The following is a 24,155-nucleotide window of genomic DNA, read 5'->3' as shown; positions in this document are numbered from 1 at the left end:
GTCTAGAACCTGTGTTAAACAAAGTTTCCACGTTGCCACATAACCGCAGGCAAGGCTTTCCGAAATATTTAACCCTGTAGGGGTGCTCCGACTAGTCCATCACAAATTACCACAAGCCGCATAGAAATCCTCGATCACGAAGCTCGCGATCTCCTCGGACTCCTTAGTGGAAAACCTCAACTATGAGATTACTCAAAGCATCGCTGGAATCCCGATGCACAAGATATTTTGTCAAAGGTAAAACTAATCCAGCAAGGCCACCCGACGTGTCGACGCTCCCGATAGGACCCGCGTATCTCGTTCTCAGGACACGACGGATAAGTGAAGCGTACAGTGGCCTAATAGAAATCTCCCGAGTTGCCCCGGGTTGGCCCCGCACGGTGCTCTGTTTGGGACCAGCACCATCAGCGCTGGCCCTCCCTGTATTATGTAGAATTACTCCTCGGGTAGCGCTAACTCCCTATGCATTTCAAATTAACAGAATTATTATGTTGGGCAAATGTAGTACCAATGTAATGTTGGGCCTTGCCAGACCAGCTTTAATCTAAAACGAAATATCAAGGGGTTTCCCATAACAACCCCGATCGTGTTAGGAGCGCTCAAATATGGAACATAACACCGGTAGCCGAAACTAAGGGGGAAAGGTGGAACAAAACACCTGGCTAGAAAGGTCGAGCCTCCCACCTTTTACCAAGTATATATGCGCATTAAAATAGATAGCATTTAATATGGTGATATGACAAGGAACCCATTTTAACACATGGAAGGAACTGCACCTGCAACTAGCAACGCTAACACAGGGTTAAGCAAGCGGTAACATAGCCAATCAGTGGTTTGCTAGGTTGAACAGGTTGAAGGTTTTCATGGCATTGATGAGAGGCTGATATTAACATGTGGTAGGCAATGAGGCATAACGATAGAAACGGTAAAACTAGCATGGCAATGATAGTAATGGTATGTGGGGAAATGGTCATCTTGCATGAGATCCCGCTTGGAAGAAGAATGCCTCCGTGAAGCAGACGAACCGACGTAGTCGAACGGGTCCTCACAATCCGGCACGCTGCGGAACTCTATCGAGACGAAGAAAACCGGAAACACAAATCAACACATGGAATTCACCACACGATGCACAACACAAATGCTACATGAGCAGCTGAATACATGCAAGTCACGGCATGGCTGATCACACAAACAAACACTACACATTAAGTGAAGTTCAATATGCAACGAGTTGCATATTGACAAAACTCCATGTTAATTATTTACTTCTATCCCGATTAGATACACGACAATATTAAATGTGGTTAAACATGACAAGAGGTGAAGCGCAACTAATCTACCTATCTAGGCATTTTAAATGAGGTCGGAAATGACATATAGCATCTCCGAGACGACCTCACATGTTAATTTATAATTCTGTCCAGATCTGAACTGACACATTTAATTATTTGTTAAACAACAAAACAAATAGGTTGTCGTGATTCTACGCGTCGTTACAAGCAATTTACACATAGAGAACAACTCCAACGGAGCTACGATTCAAAAGATACAAGAAACCGCAAGATATGATGGCATGAATGCAATATGTGTGCAATAACGGTCACGAGCACTTCAAAACATACAACCAGCAAAAGAAAAAGAAACTACACGACATTCTAAGCAAGTTTCATATAGGACACGATCAAAATGGAGCTACGGCAACAACTACGAGCAAAACAAGAAATGATTACAATCTACCAAAATCAGCCACATAGCATTTTCTACACCCCACAACTACGAGCTACTCAACTCAAATATAATCAACCAAGGCATGACACGAAAGAGGGAAAGAATCACTACAACAAACAACTAACTAACAACTAGCATGGCAGCAAGGAACACTAGGAAAAGAAGACACAACATGGCATCTCACACATTATTTCAGACTTAGTGAAAATTACACTTCATGGAAGTGCAGTTTTTGATCTGAAGCCATATTGACAGCAGAAAAACCATAAGCTAGAGGACACCAAATGGCATGAAAATTCACAATATGCTAGATAATCACAAAATCTATAACTACCTCCATTGCACCAACCTCAAAAGAGCTACAGATCACAAGATACAAGCAAGACAAGACAGCAACAAAATATAACAAATTTCAGACTTAGAAATATTTCAGCACCTCCAAATCAACACTATTTCTAGCAACTTAAGAGCAAGCAAACCACTCCTAAACATGCATTTATATTGCAACCAAAATTACCAGGGGCTATACTAAGCATCAAAGAACAACTCCCTAGTTGACAACTTAATCAAACGAAGCACGGAATAAAACTTACGAAAAAGACAAGAGGGCAACATGGCAAAATATCGCGCGAACTAACTTGCTCAAAAGCTAAAACTAATTGTACAAGATTTTTCTACCCGAAAAACATATAAAACATGTGGGGTTGCACAACAAAAATAATGCCACACGTAAATGCGAGATAATGGCCTAGAGACATAAAATAAACTAGCGGCAAATCCCTACGTGCAAAAATACCAACGTCTACTCTAAAATACATAGCAAGAGGGTTCCTAAAACATAGGCATTTCTACTATGGCATTCGGGCTATACGGTCTTGCGCGAAAAATAAATTACGGGACGTATCCTATTGGAACAGCACATTAATCTAGGCATTTGGCATGGCAAACCACATCAAACAAATATGTAAGTTCTAAAACCGGATTCTACACGCAAAACTACACCAAAACCATATATTACACGTCTCGATCCGACTAACGGAATAAAACTTACACGCATTCTAAAATATGTCTATATTTCTGGAATTTATATTAATTCCGAAAACCCCCTAAATTACTAACGGGCCTAATCAGTGGCGCAACATAGCTATACCGTAGAGGGGCGCTGGATAGTGGTGGGAAAGGAGCTGCTCACCTCGGGCCTTGCCTGGAGATGGGCCGGGGGGAGACCGGCCTGGATCGGGGCGAGGCGAGGCACTGGAGCACGTAGCTGGGCCGGCTGGGGCGCGGGGGGGGGGGGGGGTTGAGGCCCACGGCGAGGCGAAGCCCAGCTGGGTTGTCGGGCGAGATAGCCAGCTCAGTGGGTCAACGCGGAGGGGTGAGGCCTCCCGATCCCGACGAGGCGAAGGCCCCAGGCTACCACGGGAACCCGGCGGCGGGGCAAGGGAGCCAGATCCCGGCGGCAGCGCAGAACGGGCCGCGGGTGGTGGCGCAAGACGGCATCGCATGGCGACGGCAGGATCCGGCAAGGCTGGCGGCGGCTCGAGGGGCGACGCGGCGGGCAGAGGGTGGCGCAGAACGGGACAGGGAGTCGGCGAGGAGCTGCGGGCTCGGCTCTCCGCGAGCTACAGCCGGCGGCAGGCAGAGGGAAGCCCGGAGCGGCGCGAGTAGGCCGGCGGCGTCTCGCCACCAGGGACTCATGAGCACGGGGAGGAGCCTGCTCGGTGGAGAGGTCCGAGGAGAACGGGGCGGCGGCGGCTCTGGCCTTCGGGGCCCGCTTCGACCTGGGGCGGCCCCGAACTGGGATGCTACGCGGGGAGGGGAGAGTGGCTGCGGGAGAGGCTAGGGTTAGGGGTAGGTGAGGCGTGGAAAACGAGGCAGGGGGTTGGCTGCCTAAATTTTAGGAGGGGGTCTATTTATAGGCAAACACGGGGGGGGGGGGGGGCTAGGTTAACCGGAATTCCGTTCCGGATCCAACCGTGCGGTCGGATTCGGATAATTCCGAACGCGGGAACGGTTACGAGGCCGTGTAGAGTGGAAATCCGGAGACGAGAGGGAAAACGGGCGGCGCGGCAACAATTTCTAAAACACCGACAACCTTTCGACGGTAGACCGAATACAGTGTCACTACGGTCGACCGTTCAGGTACAAGACGGACTCCGATCGCGACGAAATTCTACACGTGGCCTACCTATAACTAATCCCGACCGCAAGCCAAGTTTCACCTCGATCAGAGAAAGTTTTACGCACACTTTTAAAAACAGGGTTTGACGATGCCGTGGGCGCGTGCGAGTGCGGTCGGGCTCAGAACGGACAACGACGAGAACCGGCGACTAACAACGGGTGCATGCTTTGAAAACTGGCGACAACGGGTTGCCAATGCATTGCTAATGATGCGCATGATGCAAAAAATAAAAATAACCACACAACGAAAACAGAATAGAAGGGGAATCTTAGGGAACGTCGGTCTCGTGCTGTCACACGATGAGACTGCACATAATCCTGTAGACAATCCTCGGCTCATAGTTCAAGTCTTGAACCAGAAAAGTTGTTTTTGGAGGTTGATCCTTGGCCAAAGGCTTCATGAGGACTTCCATCAGTTTGTTTATCAGTTCCCGTTCATCATACATCTTCACAGCATGTTCTGAGGGAATTGAAACTGGAAGTACTTGCAACAGCTCATTAGCACGGGCCCTGTAGTGTGTGATCTGAGTCATCCAGTCCAGCACCCAAGTGTTGATATCTGTTGGGTCTCCAGAGATGTGCAAAGTTTCATAAAACTGAAGAATGATATCACTGTTCCAGTCAGAGATATCAATGCAGAGGGGCAGCAGTTCGGCTTCATGAAGATGATTGAGGACTAGGGCGAAGCAAGGAATTTCCTCTAACTCAACATGAGGAATATGCCTGTGCTGAAATATTTTGTTTCTTCCACACAACAAAGAGGCATAGTAGTTCAGCTGAGTCCTTGTCCAAAACTTCCTGTGCCTGATGCGAAGCTTGTCATATGGGTTGTCGCCGATGAAATACATTCGTTCTTCATAGAAAGCTTCCTTTTGAAACTTTGGCTTCTTTCAAAAAGGCTGATTTTGCATTGGTTGAAGATTATGCTGCTTCTCTTGAGGAGATACGATCATTGCAGTCTCAGTGTTGACAACCACAATAGCAGTTCCTGTATTGGGTGCAGGAGAATTTTCTTCAGCATGTTCCTTAGGTTGAGGAATTTCATCAGCCTGTGCCTCGGGTTGAGGGTTTTGCTCAGGGTGAGGATTTTCTTCAGGTTGAGGGTCTTGACCAGGATTAGGATTCTCCTCGGGCTGAGGTTCTTCTTCTTGGTTTTCCTCAGCTTGAGGAATTTGCTGTTGCAGCTGATCCTTGAGCAGGTTCGTCAGGCATCTTGAGAGGAATGAATGACCGAGGAATATCATCAATTTGAATTTGCTCATCTGTGTGTTCTTCAGACTCAACATTTTTCATTTCCTCATCAGTCAGATTCTCCTTATCTTCTCTTTCGAAGGGAATCATAGTGTATGATGGAGTTACCTTCAGAGGCACAATATCCAATGGAGCATTTTCATCAAGAGATTTGAGGCGCTTGGCCTCAGATGATTCTGGGGTTGAAGAAGCTTTTCTTTTCTTCGCTTCTTTTTCAGCACCCTTGATTTTCTTCACGTCTGATTTAGACGAAACCATTTTCTTCACCTTTGAGGATTTAGGTGAAGGTATTTTCTCTTCAGGCGTTGGTGTAGTATCAGTCCTGGCGGTTTCCTCAGCTGAAGCATTTTCTTCAGCTGGAGCAGATTCATCAGCTGGCACAGATTTATTAGCTGGAATGTCCTTAGGTATTTCCTCAATAACCGTTACATTAGGACGGCTTTCTTGAGGCATTTCCTTAGCAGGGGTTTCCTCTTCTTCATCTTTCCGTGATCTGAACAGAGTAGCTGGGCTCAGGCTGCTTTGGTTTAGCTGGAGGAGCAGCTTTCTTGTTGTATACATTAACAACATTAGTAACAAACTTGATGAAATTGGTCTTGAGACTTTGACGGTCAGATAGCTTTGAGCACTGATCTGTCAAAGACTTCAGTTCAGCCTGGGTGGACACAAGATCTTCAAGCGTGAGGCTGAGGAGATTCTGCCTGAGGAATTTCTCCTTCTTCAGTTTTGTAGCCTTAGCTTTCTTGGCTTGCGTCTCCTTCCATTTGGCCTCATTAATGAATGTGGCCACCATGTGAATGATGCATGGGGGGAGCTTGAAATCATCAATAGGTGTGTTTGGATCATCATACCAGACATTGATGTAGTCCAGTAGAACTTTTGGATCCATTGCCAGAGGAATTGAGTTGCCTGAAGCTTGTGCAACTCGTTCCTGCTTATTCCTGATGATGGCTTGAAGAGTTTCATCATCAAACTCATCACTTCCTTCTGATGCAGAAGGGACATTGATGAATTTGCTTGGGCTTGGATTGACACCCCTTCCAGCAGTCATTTTAGTCTTCAGAGGTGTAGGTGAAGACTTTGTCTCTGAACTTGTGGCAGAAGGCACTGAGGAACTACAATGACCTGGTTGATGCTTTACAATCTTCTTAAGTGCAGGCATTGAAGCCTATGTTGTTGCTGAGGGTTTTGGAGCAGGAGTAGCCTTCTGAGGCAATTGCTCTTTAGGCTTTGAAGCCTTTGGTTTCTGGGGTGCAGTCTTCATTTCAGGAATGGCTGTACCTGAGGCTTCAGCAGCAGATGAGGTGGCTCCAGTGGCAGTAGCAGATTCTTCATTAAATTTCCTCACTGCAGCTTCAACTTTCTTCTGAAGTTTAGACATGTGTTTATCTTTCTCCTCAAGATAATCATGAACAGTTTTCAGGCTTGAAGGGTGTGCTACCTGATGATCACCGAGAGGAGGCCTTTTGCAGGGTGGCTTGAGGGCGAATTTCTTCGCACACTTGGGAGTGACAAAGCGAAACTCCTTCCACTCCTTAGTTCACCTGTGTTCTATTTTTTGAAGCCTGATTTTCCTCTTTGCCATGGATTCTTGTTCATCTGGCATGCAGTAGTCAAGGTATATATATCCTCAAGGATATTAATTGCAGTATTCTGTTCCAGTTTCTTTCCACCCTTTTGCTTTCTGTCATCTTCCATTTTCTTCACCTGAGGCTTTTGCTGAGGAATTTGAACTCTTGAGGACTCTGATGACACTGGCAGATTTTCTTCAAGAAACGCTGCAAATGAGTTAAGTTGATGAGAACCTAGAGATTCATCAGCTGACATTTTGTACATGTGAACAGAGTATAGGTGCGAGGAATTTGGAGAGGTCATATGCGTTCTCAGATTTGAAGAAATAAAAAAACAATTGAGGTTGAGGAATTTGACCAGTGGATTGAGGAATTTGTCTAAGCACTCTCATCTTGGGTTCCAGAGTTGTGCAGATTCAAAAATTTGCACAATTGAGGAACCACGTGAAGAATTTTAGTGGCTTAGTGAAATTCATCAAGTGTTTGAGGAATAGAGTGTGCGAAGCTGATAGACAGTGAGGAAAAACATATTTCTCGAATCTAAGGTAAAATAGTAGATCGAACAGGACAGTAAAAATAGGATTTTATTTACCCTATATAGCAAGCACGAAGAACATAAGTAGCAATAGTAGATGCTCTTCGGTGCGAGTCAATTGTGCCCTAACTTGGTGGCCGAAGATGGCTATGGTGGCGGCAAACGAAGATGTTCCGGCTCCGGCATGAGTTCGGCGACGGAGAGGTCGAGGCAGTGAAGCTGTTCCTCGCAAGTGAGAAATCTTCTAGCGGTGGCGCTAGGTTTTTGTTGTGGCGGAGAGAAGGTTGAGAGAGAACGAAGAGTTTGACCGAAGGGGGTAAGGACGTATTTATAGCTCAGGTGAAAACTGTCCGGCCGAAACTTTCAGACCGAACTGCCCTTGCCCATTCATCTCCGCATGACACATGTAGTTTGAGTTTAAAGAGGTGGAGATCGTGTTTATCTGATCGTGGGAAGTGGGGATCAGTTACTTTGTAACGATTTAAAAATTATTTTTGAAGATTTGAGGATTTCTTTACAAGGACACATTGAGGATTTTGAACAAAGTTTCAACTAGAACGCATATGAAGAATTGAATAGACTAGATGAGTATAGCATAGAGGGGAGTAGGGTCCGATCACATTCACTTAGATGAAATATTAAGTTGAAGAAATAGCTATAAGTGAATGTTGTTGAGGACTTTGAAATCACAGTCTATATATATATATATATAGGCAAATGAAAATCATCAAGTGTTTTGAAGATTTTGAAAAACTTGAGGATTTTGTGACAAAGCGTTAGGTTGATGAACTTCATCTTTGAAGAAAATCAACTTTGAGGAAAATCAACTTGAGGAATATCAAAGTTGGGTGGTGGCGTGATCCACCGTATAAGAATGATGATTTCAGGCGCCGCGTACAATTGTCGTAGGGCCCTGAGAACCAAATTCTTCATTAATTTCCTCACATTAATAGTGATATTCTTCATTAGTTTAAGAAAATCGATTCTTCGTGTGTTGCACATCTCAGTCATCAATTTTGCATAAGTGTTAGGATGTGTGCATGTTTTTACAAAACATTTGAAGATTCTAAGATATTTAGCTCACACTGCAACTTGCAAAACCTTTTCTCATCCAAGGGCTTAGTGAAAATATTTGCTAGTTGATCTTCAGTCTTCACATGGTCGATGAGGATATTGCCCTTGAGGACATGGTCCCGAAGAAAATGATGACAAATCTGGATGTGCTTAGTCTTCGAATGTTGTACTAGGTTCTATGCAATCTTGATTGCACTCTCATTGTCGTAGTAGAGATGCACATTTTTCATGTTGATGCCGTAGTCCTTGAGGGGTTGCTTCATCCACAACAATTGAGCACAGCAGGATCCAACAACAATGTACTTAGCTTCGGCAGTGGAGAGAGAAACACAGTTCTGCTTCTTTGAGGACCAGCAGACTAATGATCTTCCGAGGAAATGACAAGTGCTAGAAGTTGACTTGCGATCCACACGGTCACCAGCATAGTCAGAATTAGAATATCCCACAAGATGAAGATTTGAACCCTTGGGGTACCATAATCCTGGTGTTGATGTCTGAGCTAAGTATCGAAGAATATTCTTCACAGCCTTATGGTGTGATTCCTTCGGTTTTGGTTGAAAACATTCACACATGCAAACACTAAGCATTATATCTGGCCTAGATGCACACAAATATAGTAAAGAGCCAATCATGGAGCGATATACCTACTTATCGAATTATTTACCATTTTCGTCAGTGCAAAGGTGGCCATTGGTAGACATGGGAGTCTTGGCGCCTTTGCATTCATGCATTTCGAATTTCCTCAGAACATCCTTGAGTTATTTCTCCTGTGATATGAAGATCCCATTGCGTTGTTGACGAATTTGAAGACCTAAGAAGAATTTCAGCTCCCCATCATAGACATCTGATATTCTTCACTCATCATGTACACAAATTCATCACTGTAACGTTTGTCAGTACGGTCAAATATGATGTCATCGACATATATTTGACACACAAATAGCTCATTGTCATAGGATTTTGTGAGAAGAGTTGGATCGAGTGAACCAGGTTTGAGGCCTTTCTTCATGAGGAATTGCTTCAATGTATCATACCATGCCCGAGGGGCTTTCTTGAAGCCATAGAGTGCCTTTTTGAGTCTGAAGACTTTGTATGGATTCTTTGGATCCTCAAAACCTGGGGGCTGAGAAACATATACTTATTCCTCAAGCTTACCATTGCGGAATGCACTTTTCACATCCATTTGATATAAGATAATGTTATGATGATTAGCATAAGCAAGTAGTATTCGAATAGCTTCAAGTCTAGCAACAGTTGCAAAAGTTTCATCGAAATCAATTCCTTCACCCCGTGTGTAGCCTTGTGCTACAAGTCATGCCTTATTCCTCACCACTTGACCATCCTCATGTTGCTTGTTTCGGAAAATCCAGTTGGTGCCGATGATATTGTGCTTGCGAGGATCTGGTCGCTTGACGAGCTCCCACACGTCATTTAGCTTGAATTGAAGAAGTTCGTCTTGCATGGCTTGAATCCACTCAGGTTCCATGAAAGCCTCAGCAACTTTTGAAGGTTCTGTGATAGACACAAAGGAAGAATGCCCACAAAAGTTAACTAAGTGTGAAGCTTTTGAGCGAGTGGGAGGACCTGGCGCATTGATGTCATCGAGGATTTTGTCAAGTTCTACTTCATTTTGCAATCCTCGGATGAGTTGGTTGAGGATTTCGTTTGGGCTGAGGAATTGGTTTTGGAGCAATTTCCTCAGGAGCATCTTCTTGATTTTCATGAGTGCTGGGAGTGATTTCTTCAGCAATTTCCTCAGTAGGAACAATGTCTTCAGTAGCTTTGAGATTTATTGCTTCCTGAGCAGACAACTTATCTGGATCATCAGGCAATTTCTCTCTTTGCGAGCCAATAATTTCATCAAACCGCACATCTACAGTTTCAACAACCTTGTTGTGATAGGTGTTGAAGACTCTGTAGGTGTGCGAGTCCTTTCCGTAACCAAGCATAAGACCCTCATGTGCCTTAGGTGCAAACTTTGAGCTATGGTGAGGATCTCTAATCCAACAGTTTGCACGAAAGACTTTGAAATAACTTACATTGGGTTTCTTGTCAGTGAGGAGTTCATATGATGTTTTCTTGAGGAATTTGTGAAGATATACCCTGTTGATGATATGGCGAGAAATTATGATTGCTTCAGGCTAGAAACGACGAGGAATCTGATATTCTTCAAGCATGGTTCGTGTCATCTCAACCAGAGTCCTATTCTTTCTTTCGATGACGCCATTCTGCTGAGGAGTATAAGGAGCAGACAATTCGTGAGTAATACCTAGTTCATCAAGATAATCATCAAGACCAGTGTTTTCGAATTCTGTTCCATTATCACTCCTGATGTGTTTGATCTTGACGCCGAAGTTCATGGAGGCCCTTGAGGAAAATCGTTTGAAGACTTCCCGCACTCCAGTTTTATACAGAATGATATGAACCCAAGTATATCTGAAGTAATCATCAACTATAACAAAGCCGTATAGAGATGCTGAATTTGTTAGAGTGGCATAATGAGCAGTCCAAATAAATCCATGTGAAGCAATTCAAATGGACGAGTAGTAGTGATGATAGTCTTCGAGGGGTGTTTGGATCTAGTCATTTTTCCAGACTCACAAGCACCGCAGAGGTGGTCCTTGACGAATTTGACTGATTCGATGCCAATGACATGCTTCTTCTTCGCGAGCGTGTGCAAATTCCTCATGCCTGCAAGACCAATTCTTCGATGCCACAACCACCCTTTTGAGGTTTTTGCTAGTAAGCATGTGGGTGGTTGAGGACCTGTAGAGAAATCAACAATGTACAAATCCCCTCTTCTAACACCTTCGAAGACTTTGGATTTGTCACATTCCATGATGAAAACACATCTATATTTTCTAAAGATAACAACCATATCAAGATCACAAAGCATTGAGACTGACATGAGGTTAAACCCAAGGGATTCAACAAGCATTACTTTTACCATGTGTCTGTCCTTGGAAATAGCCCCTTTGCTAAGTCCCAATACCTCGCTTTTACCTTTGTCAGCATAAGTGATTTGCTTCAGTGGTGATGGAGTTAGTGGCATATTCATCAACAAGCTTTTGTCACCAGTCATGTGGTGTGTGCAGCAACTATCAAGAACCCACTCAGGACTCTTGGGTTTGTCATCCTACAGATGAATTAGTATAGCTTACCATCTCATATGCTTCAGACTTGAAGAATATGATGTCAATTTCATCACATAGTAATTTCATCATAAACAGTAATTTTGAGGACGTGTGAAATGTTTTCATTTCAACAATGTTAGCTTGCGTCCTATCAAGCATTTTCCTCAGGTCTCCAGCAAATTCTTCAGATGATGATTTCCATCTGGAGACCTGACCTGCAGAAGTGATTAGTTCAATTTCTTCACCACCCACATCTGAAGGGGCGGTAAAGAGTTCATCATCCTGCGAGCACCATATGAGAAAGAGGGCATTGAAGCTAATGCACTTCTGTTCAAAGTAGGGGGGTTAGAGTACTCAAATCAATAGGCAGAGAAGTTCTTTGAGGATTTATGAACATAAATATTTGAGGAATAATGCTCATATTCATATCCCTTGTAATTTCCCTGCATATTAGAAGCATTGGCACAGGTACGCGCATAGTTTTGATCAGTTGAGGATTTTGATCCTCTTGAAGACTTTCGTCCTCCTGAGGAATTTGATCTGGGGTTCAAATTCTTCACAGGTGGTGTCATGAGGACATTCGCTGAAAATTTCAAGGCAACTTTTGGGGACCTAGACTTTCCTTAGGAGTGGTCCATTCCTGCAGTTAGTTCCAACATATCGAGCAAATACTTCACCAAATTGATTTCTGAACAGTTTATAGTTAGAGTCAAATGACTCATCTGAGGAATAGGAAAATTCACATCCAAAGCCTGTTAGATTGGATGGATCAACAGGAGGACCTTTATTAGCAACCCATGAGGTTTTGGAGTACTGCTCAGGTTTCCAGTATGATCCATCAGCATTCAATTTCCTCTCAAAGGGAATTCCTTCTTTCTCGGGTTCCAGTTTAAAATCTGCTTTTTGAGCACATCACAAAGGGTTTGTACATGCCTGTCAAATACAATTCCTTCAGCCCTGCATTTTTGTCAGTGACATTTGTGGTTTCCTCAAGTGAGGAATTTGATACCACATGAGCAGTTGAAGAATTTGTACCAATAGAAGCTTTTGATGATTCTGGTGAAGAATTGTTAGTTTCACGTTCGATGCATTTAAGACATGGAGGAATGAATTCAACCTGAGCGACACTGATCTGTTGAGTGAGCAATGAATCATTTTCCTTACGAAGATCATCATGAGACATCCTCAGCTTCTCAAGATCAAGTTTCCTTTGAAGAAATTTGTAGGAAAGTTTCTCATGATCAGCGAGGAGTGTGCCATGACGATCTTGAATATTATCAAATCTGGACTGAAGAATTTTCATATCTTCAATGAGGATTTGGGTAAGATTCATTTCATCATTTAACAGGTCATCGCTTCTGTCTAGTAGTTTCTGAAGCTTTTCAAGGGCAGTTTGTTGTTTAGTTGCAATGATAGCAAGTTTAGTGTAACTGGGTTTTTATAATCACCAGGTTCACAGTTACTTGAATCAGAGGAGGAAGCATCAGTCGGTACGTTTGATCCTTTTGCCATGAAGCAATAGGTTGGAGCGAAGTCATCAACATAGTCATCAGTGTGGATGGCGTTGACGTTTTCTTCAAGGTTGAAGATTGACTTGCTGACGTATGCGGTAGCTAGTGCAAGACTAGCCTGTCCAGATTCCGAGTCTTCTTGAGAACACTCCTCTTCACCACATTCCTCAGATTCTGCCTCAGAATCCAATTCCTTGTCAATAAGTGCCCGAGCCTTTTATTAAAGATCCAACAACTGACTGGCATGTATTAAGCATAGCAGTGAGCAAGAATGGCTACAACAAGTGGATTTGATCCAAGGATCAAGGATATAAAAAGAAGATTACAAAATTTGTCCAAAAAAATGACCATCCTTACGTAATTTCTCCCGTTGATTCCCCAAAGGGGTGCTCTAAAAAGGAGGCTCCTGCGTGCCTCCAAAACTCCAGGGTTGTTGTAACTGAGTTGTTGATGTTAGTGACACCCGCAGTCTTGCTTCTAAAAGTGCATTCATTTCGCTCCTTCCAAATTTCAGATATGATGAGGATTATCATTGCCCTAATGCCCTTCCTGTGTTCCCGTTTGGCCTTGCTAATCATTTTAACTACATTGTCTTCTGACTTGGCACTGTCATTCCATGTGCTCGGGTTTAGTGAAGCACATTCGCTGTGTGATGCCGCATGCGTCCATACTGCAATCGCCATCGGGCATTGCCAAAACAAATGTGCTGCCGATTCCAGGTTTCACAGGCATAACTCACAGAAGTATTCGTTTGGCCATCCTCTTCTTTGCAGACGGTCGTTGCACCATAGCCTGTTTCTCAAGAGTAGCCATGTGAATATTTTCAATCTGGCTAGTGCCCAAGTAGCCCAAATGAGCTTCCTAAAAACTGATTTCATGAAGCCCTGAAACTGAGCCTTATATGCTGAACTGGCAGTGTATGATCCTGATGCCTCATGTGTCCATCTCATGGTGTCCCTGGTGTGTTCTTGGAGGTGTAAACCTATGGTTTGCAGCCATCTATGCAGTCTGACTGCCTCTTCCCACAGTTGCGTTATGTCTCCATGGGCGAGGTCTGCTATCCAGGTGTCATTCTGTAGCGCCTCTCTTACGGATCAGTTCTTTCTTCTAGAGTGTCTGAAGAGCATTGGGAATGCCGACTTCAGGTTTCCCGATCCCGTCCAGGAGTAGTTCCAGAAAGATGCCATTGCCCCATCGCCTAGCATGGCTACCGTGGAGGCACTAAAAAGTTCTCTGTCGCCATCGTCGCATGGCAATTGCATGCCGATCCATGGCCGGTCTGGACTTTTCTAGGACATCCACAGCCACCGTAGTCTAAGTGCTCTGTAGAAGCAGTGCAAATCTAATATACCGAGGCCTCCATTGTCAACTGGTGAGCATACACGGGCCAGCTGACTTCGCATTTCCCTCCAGAAATCTGCTCCTCCTTGGCCCAAAGGAAGTGCCGTCTAACCTTGTCTACTTCGTCTAAAAATTTCTTTGGTGCCCGCAGCACAAATAGAGCAAAAGTTGGTAGCACGGTTAACACACTGCAAACTAGAACCCGTCTACCCGCGATGTTCAAGAGCTTTCCCTTCCATCGTGCCAACGTGGACCTTATCCGAGCGAGGATGAACTGAATGTGTACTAGGCGCAGCCTTGATAGAGTTAGTTGGAGGCCGAGGTATTTAACTGGGAAACCCACTGTCTCTCCACCGAAGCTAGCCAGGTCCTCATGGAGGTTGATCTCGTCGCAACGGATAGCGGAGACGGTTGACTTTTCCGGGTTCACATGAAGCCCCGTGGTGTGCCCAAAATCCCGAAGGATTTGCAACAGGGCGTCGACCTCTTCCCTGTCGGGGTTGGTAAATATGACCGTGTCATCTGCATATAGACTAACTTGAAGCTTGATGTCTCTACCTCACAACGGTAGCGGATCCCCCTGCAGTAGGCCCCTTCTATGCCTAATCTGCCGGCCCACAGTACCATTTAACAAGACCGAGGATCATGCGGTGCTAAGAAGCAGCGCCATCCAGTCTCTCCATCGTACCGAAAAACCTAGCTAGTGTAGGAGCTCGAGCAAGTATTCCCAAGATACGTAGTCAAAAGCTCTAGCGATGTCTAGTTTAAGCATCCGTGCGGGAGTCCTCTTTCGCTGTAGAGATCGGACTACATTTTGCACAGACAAGAAGCTATCCTGTGTTGACTTGGAGCTCAAGAAAGCAGACTGTGCCGGCGAGATGATTGTGCTAATCACTGTTGATAGTCGTCTTGAGAGCACCTTGGCGATTAGCTTAGCTACCGAGTGGATCAGGCTAACTGGCCTGAAATCCTGCACCTTTGTGGCACCCTCTTTCTTGGGCAGTAGGACCACCATGGCTGTGTTGAGCTTGCCGAAATCGCTCCAGGCCAAGTGGTAGAAGCTACTGAAGACTGCTATCACGTCCTCCTTGATGATAGGCCAAGAGGTTTTGAAAAAAGTCCCCGTGAAGCCGTACGATCCCGGTACCTTTTTCGATGGTGATGCCTTTATTGAATCCCATATTTCCTCCTCCATGAAAGGGTTGTCCGTAAAGACTACGATGCGGTCCTTTCCTATTTAGGGAACGAGGCCCCAAAATGGAAAGAAGCGCATCTATGCGTTTCACAAGCAAGATAAACATAGCACATACATAATTTAAGAATGACAAATATGGAATCGTTTGCCATCTCATATAGATAATATCAGAGTTTACATTCATACATTTATTCAGACAAGGTAGTTCCGCTACGGACAACATAACATAAGAAAAGGCTATGCTATCCCGCATGCTTGCCCACGATCACGACCACGGCCTCAGTCTTCTGGATAGTTCACGTACATGCGGTCGTTCTCCTCATCGTACTGCCACGCCAGCTGCGTGCCGTCGGGATCACCTGTGTCGGGCGTACCTATACCTATTGGGGTGTTGAAGTAATCTGTGAGCCATAGGGACTCAGCAATCTATGACCTCGGTACCGAAACTAGTCAAGTTATTAGGTGAGGTAGGTTCAGTGTTTAGGTTGCAGCATCCTAAGCATTTATGGTGCCTAACTTACGTAGAACAAAGTTATAGATGTGGTGGTCTACGCGAGTGGTCGAAACTAGATGATCACTAAGTGATCCTGAACACCTACTTACGTCAAACACAACCCCACCGTGTTCCCGATTGAAGAGAGGTCTTCGAACGGGACAGTCACGGTTACGCACACAGTTGGCAGTTTTATTCGATTAAGTTCAAGTTATCTATAACTGGATGTTAACAAATATTCCAAGTCGCCACATAACCACGGACACGGCTTTCCGAAAGATTAAACCCTGCAGGGGTGCTCCAACTAGTCCATCACAAACGGTCACGGGTCGCAAAGTAATCCTCTATCACGAATCTCGTGATCTCGTCGAATTCCTTAGAGGAAAACCTCAACTCTGGGGAGAACCAAAGCTTCACCGGGATTCCTATACGCAAGATATATCGCTAAGGTAAGACAAGACTAGCAGGACCTCCCATCGTGTCGACGACCCCGATAAGAGACGCGTATCTCAGTCTTAGGACACGACGGATGAGCGATGGTTACCACGCCAAAACACCGAGTTGCCTTGGGGAGCGTAATAAGCTGCTCTGGTTTGGACCAACACTCATGAGGAGCACTGGCCCGGGTTGTTGATTAAATCCTCGGGGTAGCTATTCCCTATGCAAATTATTGTTAAGTGATTAGCAAATTAAAACCAATGCTGGGTCCTGTCGTACAAGTCTTAACACTACACAATTTATCAAGGGGGTCCCCATAACAACCCCGAACGTGTTAGGAGCGATCAGTTATAGAATCAAACACCGGTAGCCGGAAACTAAGGTGGCAATAACGGAACAAATCACCTGGCAAAAGCTAGGCCTTCCATCATTTACCAAGTATATAGGTGCATTATTTAAATAACAGATTTAAACATAATGATATCAAAACTCATGTTATCACATGAGACACTGGCACCTGCAACTAGCAAAGCTATCATTAGAAGATGAGCATGCCTACTTAGCCAAACAACATTAGCTAGGAGGGGAAAGGGTTTGGGTTTCATGGCAATATCAGGAGGCAATTAGATCAAGTGGTAGGCAGCGAGCATATGACGAAGGAAACGTGAATCTAGGCATAACAAAGCTAGAGAAGGTATCAAGGTCACGGTCATCTTGCGTGTGATGTCTTCATCTTGGAACTGCTCTTGTTCGTCCTGCACGTACTCTCCCAAATCCACGTACACGCTCTCCGGTCCCGGTGCTACCCAATATAAAAACAACAGCCAATGAATAACAACACAACATGATGCAACAAACACATGATGCATGAGATGAGAATGTAGCATGCATCTCTATTCTAGTCACTTGCATATGCATGAGAAGAAAAGACAAACTTCTCGATAGAACTTCACTCTAATCTATCTTGACATGCATGAAGATGACATGAACAGGTGCATCACGAGAAAATGATGCAAAAACATATAAAGAACATAGAGAACGGAGCTACGGATCAACCGCAAACTATAAAACAAGATACAGAGTCCTACAGATCAATTCTACCACAAGCACTCTACAATGGCACACTTCTGGTATTCCGAGGTTTCCACATGATCAAACAAACAAGCATAGGTGGGGTGGTGCAAAGAAACTCACCACACCACCAACAATATTATCTCAAGCTTCAAAACAACAAAACTATACAATCTGTCCTAAATAGCAACATAGTAGTTTGAGAGCAACATGCCAAGCACCTACAGCCACCCAAATGTGCCAAACAAGATATGTGTCAAAAGCTATTCAAAAGGTCTACAAGCGTGAGCAAAAATATAATACAAAGGAGTTACACGCAGAAAGATCTACAAGTGCTAACATGGACAAAAATAACAGATTTCAGGGATTTCGTGAAAATCTCAGATTCTCACCAGCTGTTTATGCTCTGAAACATTTTGACAGCCCCCAAATCAATATCTACAGGAAGTGAAAGTGAAAGAAAATTGACAGAGAGCTAGACAAACACAAAAGCTCCAACTCTCTAGTTGATTTCAAGGTCTGATTCCCAACACATGAACTTTTGCAACCACAACTACAAGGGAAGAAAATAACAGCAGTTTCTCACACTTAGTGAAAATCACAGATTTTCACCAAGCTGACAATTTCATCCACATGCACAACTTGCACATACAAACCCCTAAGCACAAACAAAACCACTATGCTGTAGAGGGGTTCACCCACTACTGCCACATCAAGGAATCATCTTCTTAGGCTCATCACACCACATGGCACCAAGCTCTAAATATAGCATCAAAACAGAAAATGACTTTTCCAGAAATTGTTCCAAAGTGAAATCTGATTCAACCAATGGGGTCCTGGGATTATTCTACCCCAAAAACATATATAATACCTAGGTACTTGCATAGAACAAATAGGCACAAAGTTGAAAGGAAAAACTACATGGAAACACATAGATGCAAATAGTGCCATATCATATGTGATGCACACTAGTTCATCACCTACACATGCACTTTCACACACTCACAACTCCAATGGTGCACATGAGGGGTAGTCCTCATGTTCATGTGCCTTAGCACACCACCACACACACACATACATCAAGCATACACAAGTGCTCATGCACACACACCTACACATGCTAGTCTCCAAACACACACATACTTACACTCACACCACTGTCACTAACACACACACATACATGCCTGCACACAAGTGCTCACTGAGGCAAAACCATGCCTTGGGCATGTGTCACTACTGAAATTCAGAAATTTGCCGTCTGCCATGGCGGACGGCAAAGGGGGGAACCACGGACGGCAAAGGCATTGCCGTCGGTCAGCAGATGGCAAACTAGATGGTAAAAAAATTCCGGTGAAGAGGTTCTTTGCCGTCTGCTTTTTTGAGGCGGACGACAACGAATCGTTGCCATGAGGGGGCAGACGGCAAACTACATGGGACGACATATACTGCAACGGCCCCGTTAAGTGTTAACGGCAGGCCTCCTCTCTTTGTCGTGTGCCACCCCCCCTTTGCCATGTGGGGGCAGACGTCAAAGAGGGGAGAGAGAGGGGGTTGATTCCCCCCTTCGCCGTCTGCCCACCCCCCTTTGCCATGTGGGGGCAGACGACAAAGAGGGGAGAGAGAGGGGGCTGATTCCCCCCTTTGCCGTCTGCCCACCCCCTTTGCCATGTGGGGGCAGACGGCAAAGAGGGGAGAGAGAGGGGGCAGATTCCCCCCTTTGCCGTCTGCCGTGCCCCCTTTGCCATGTGGGGGCAGACGGCAAAGGGGGGAACCAGCACCTTTTTAATTTATTTTTTATTATATCCAACATTTTAACAATAATCAGGATATATATATATATATATATATATATATATATATATATATTTGACATAAATAAATTTCTTTCCGTACTCATAACCATATTAAAATAACTCTCATCTATAGTGAATACATATTATGCAAGTTGCATCTGTACCAAACCATATATTACACCAGTTTCATCTACATGCATACAAAGTTTCATATATATCCATATACTACAATAGTTTCAATACAAGCCATGGTACAAGAAATCATATTCAAGCATTCCATCAATATAATCCAAGCTTCCCGTGAAGTGAAGGTAATTTGCAAAATGACAAATAAGAAAGTTAGAAGAATAATACTAGATGAAGAAGTGTATATATAGGTTATTTCGGAGAGAAACTTGCTAAGTATAGACCATTTAGGAGATAACTAAGCTAATTATGTCATTTAGGTGGAACCCTAGCTAACTATAGGTCGTTTCGGAGCTAACTTGGGTAAAATAGGTCATTCCGGAGCAAACTATGCTTATTAAGCCATTTTGGATCTAGCTAGGCTAATTATAGGCCATTTAGTACCTAAGTTAGGGGAAATAGGTCATCTTGAAGCTACATATAAACCTTATTATGTCATTTAGGAGAGAACGTAGCTAACTGTAGGTCATTTTTTATTAAATAGGTCATTTTGGAGCTAACTAAGCTAATTATGTCATTTTGTAGGTTAATTAGCCAATTTAGCCTTTCTTGGATGAGTCTAAGCTACGTAGAAGAAGAGAAAGAGAAGAAGAAGTAAAATAAGGAGGAGGAGGAGGAGGAGGAGGAGAAGGAGAAGGAAGAGGAGAAGAAGAAGAAAAGAAGAAGGAGAAGGAGAAGGAGGAAGAAGGAGGAAGAAGAAGGAGAAGGAGGAGCTCCTTCTCCTTCTTCTCCTCCTTCTTCTCCTTCTTCTTATCCTCCTCCTTCTCCTTCTTCTTCTTCTTCTCCTCTTCTTCTTCTTCCTTCCTTTCTTTTTCCTCTTTCTTCTCCTCTTGTCCCCTTCTTCGGGCTAAATTGGCTTAGAATGCCTTTTTGGAGCTAATTATGTCATTTCGAGGATAATTAGCTAAGTACAGGTCATGTTTTATTGAATAGACCATTTTGGAGCTAACTAAGCTAATTATGTCATCTAGGTGGAACCCTAGCTAACTATAGGCCGTTTCAGAGCTAACTTGGGTAAAATAGGTCATTCCGGAGCAAACTATACTTATTAAGCCATTTTGGATCTAGCTAGGCTAATTATAGGCCATTTAGTACCTAAGTTAGGGGGAATAGGTCATCTTGCAGCTACGTAAGCCTTATTATGTCATTTAGGAGAGAACTTAGCTAACTGTAGGTCATATTTAATTAAATAGGTCATTTTGGAGCTAACTAAGCTAATTATGTCATTTCGTAGGATAATTAGCCAATTTAGCCTTTCTTGGATGAGTCTAAGCTACGTAGAAGAAGAGAAAGAGAATAAGAAGTAAAAGAAGGAGGAGGAGGAGGAGGAGGAGGAGAAGGAGAAGGAAGAGGAGAAGAAGAAGAAAAGAAGAAGGAGAAGGAGAAGGAGGAAGAAGGAGGAGAAGGAGGAGCTCCTTCTCCTTATTCTCCTCCTTCTTCTCCTTCTTCTTATCCTCCTCCCTCTCCTTCTTCTCCTTCTCCTCTTCTTCTTCTCCCTTCCTTTCATTTTTCCTCTCTCTTCTCCTCTTGTCCCCTTCTTCGGGCTAAATTGGCTTAGAATGCCTTTTTGGAGCGAATTATGTCATTTCGAGGATAATTAGCTAGGTATAGGTCATGTTTTATTAAATAGACCATTTAGGAGCTAACTAAGTTAATTATGTCATCTAGGTGGAACCCCAGCTAACTATAGGTCATTTCGGAGCTAACTTGGGTAAAATAGGTCATTCCGGAGCAAACTATGTTGATTAAGCCATTTTGGATCTAGCTAGGCTAATTATAGGCCATTTAATACCTAAGTTAGGGGGAATAGGTCATCTTGTAGCTACGTAAGCCTTATTTTGTCATTTAGGAGAGAACTTAGCTAACTGTAGGTCATTTTTTATTAAATAGGTCATTTTGGAGCTAACTAAGCTAATTATGTCATTTCGTAGGATAATTAGCCAATTTAGCCTTTCTTGGATGAGTCTAAGCTACGTAGAAGAAGAGAAAGAGAAGAAGAAGTAAAAGAAGGAGGAGGAGGAGGAGGAGGAGGAGAAGGAGAACGAAGAGGAGAAGAAGAAGAAAAGAAGAAGGAGAAGGAGAAGGAGGAAGAAGGAGGAAGAAGGAGAAGGAGTCGCTCCTTCTCCTTCTTCTCCTCCATCTTCTCCTTCTTCTTATCCTCCTCCCTCTCCTTCTTCTTCTTCTCCTCTTCTTCTTCTTCCTTCCATTTTTCCTCTTTCTTCTCCTCTTGTACCCTTCTTCGGGCTAAATTGGCTAAGAATGCCTTTTTGGAGCTAATTATGTCATTTCGAGGATAATTAGCTAGGTATAGGTCATGTTTTATTAAATGGATCATTTAAGAGCTAACTTAGCTAATTATGTCACTAGGTGGAACCCTAGGTAACTATAGGTCGTTTCAGAGCTAACTTGGGTAAAATAGGTCATTCCGGAGCAAACTATGCTTATTAAGCCATTTTGGATCTAGCTAGGCTAATTATAGGCCATTTAATACCTAAGTTAGGGGGAATAGGTCATCTTGCAGCTACGTAAGCCTTATTATGTCATTTAGCAGAGAACTTAGCTAACTGTAGGTCATTTTTTATTAAATAGATCATTTTGGAGCTAACTAAGCTAATTTTGTCATTTTGTAGGATAATTAGTCAATTTAGCCTTTCTTCGATGAATCTAAGCTACGTAGAAGAAGAGAAAGAGAAGAAGAAGTAAAAGAAGGAGGAGGAGGAGGAGGAGGAGGAGGAGAAGGAGAAGGAAGAGGAGAAGAAGAAGAAAAGAAGAAGGAGGAAGAAGGAGGAAGAAGAAGGAGAAGGAGGAGCTCCTTCTCCTTCTTCTCCTCCTTCTTCTCCTCCTTCTTCTCCTTCTTCTTATCCTCCTCCCTCTCCTTCTTCTTCTTCTCCTCTTCTTCTTCTTCCTTCCTTTCATTTTTCCTCTTTCTTGTCCTCTTGTCCCCTTCTTCGGGCTAAATTGGCTTAGAATACCTTTTTGGAGCTAATTATGTCATTTCGAGGATAATTAGCTAACTATAGGTCATCTTTTATTAAATAGACCATTTAGGAGCTAACTAAGCTAATTATGTCATCTAGGTGGAACCCTAGCTAACTATAGGTCGTTTCGGAGCTAACTTAGGCAAAATAGGTCATACCGGAGCAAACTATGCTGATTAAGCCATTTAGGATCTAGCTAGGCTAATTATAGGCCATTTAATACCTAAGTTAGGGGGAACAGGTCATCTTTTAGCTATGTAAGCCTTATTATGTCATTTAGGAGAGAACTTAGCTAACTGTAGGTCATTTTTATTAAATAGGTCATTTTGGAGCTAACTAAGCTAATTATAACATTTCGTAGGATAATTAGCCAATTTAGCCATTCTTGCATGAGTCTAAGCTACGTAGAAGAAGAGAAAGACAAGAAGTAAAAGAAGGAGGAGGAGGAGGAGGAGGAGAAGGAGAAGGAAGAGGAGAAGAAGAAGAAAAGAAGAAGGACAAGGAGAAGGAGGAAGAATGAGGAAGAAGAAGGAGAAGGAGGAGCTCCTTCTCCTTCTTCTCCTCCTTCTTATCCTCCTCCCGCTACTTCTTCTTCTTCTCCTCTTATTCTTCTTCCTTCCTTTCATTTTTCCTCTTTCTTCTCCTCTTGTCCCCTTCTTCGGGCTAAATTGGCTAATAATGCCTTTTTGGATCTAATTATGTCATTTCGAGGATAATTAGCTAGGTATAGGTCATGTTTTATTAAATAGACCATTTAGGAGCTAACTAAGCTAATTATGTCATCTAGGTGGAACCCTAGCTAACTATAGGTCGTTTTGGAGCTAACTTGGGTAAAATAGGTCATTCCGGACCAAACTATGCTTATTAAGCCATTTTGGATCTAGCTAGGCTAATTATAGGCGATTTAATACATAAGTTAGGGGGAATAGGTCATCTTGCAGCTACGTAAGCCTTATTATGTCATTTAGAAGAGAACTTAGCTAACTGTAGGTCATTTTTTATTAGATAGGTCATGTTGGAGCTAACTAAGCTAATTATGTCATTTCGTAGGATAATTAGCCAATTTAGCCTTTCTTGGATGAGTCTAAGCTACGTAGAAGAAGAGAAAGAGAAGAAGTAAAAGAAGGAGGAGGAGGAGGACGAGGAGAAGGAGAAGGAAGAGGAGAAGAAGAAGAAAAGAAAAAGGAGAAGGAGAAGGAGGAAGAAGGAGGAAGAAGAAGGAGAAGGAGGAGCTCCTTCTCCTTCTTCTCCTCCTTCTTCTCCTTCTTCTTATCCTCCTCCCTCTCCTTCTTCTTCTTCTCCTCTTCTTCTTCTTCCTTCCTTTCATTTTTCCTCTTTCTTCTCCCCTTGTCCCGTTCTTCGGGCTAAATTGGCTAAGAATACCTTTTTGGAGCTAATTTTGTCATTTCGAGGATAATTAGCTAGGTATAGGTCTTGTTTTATTAAATAGACCATTTATGAGCTAACTAAGCTAATTATGTCATCGAGGTGGAACCCTAGCTAACTATAGGTCGTTTCGGAGCTAACTTGGGTAAAGTAGGTCATTTCGGAGCAAACTATGCTTATTAAGCCATTTTGGATCTAGCTAGGCTAATTATAGGCGATTTCATACCTAAGTTAGGGGGAATAGGTCATCTTGCAGCTACTTCAGCCTTATTATGTCATTTAGGAGAGA

This window comes from Hordeum vulgare, chromosome 7H (assembly GCF_904849725.1).
Source record: "Hordeum vulgare subsp. vulgare chromosome 7H, MorexV3_pseudomolecules_assembly, whole genome shotgun sequence".
Classification (NCBI taxonomy): Eukaryota; Viridiplantae; Streptophyta; class Magnoliopsida; order Poales; family Poaceae; genus Hordeum; species Hordeum vulgare.
This window is presented reverse-complemented; position numbering follows the sequence as displayed.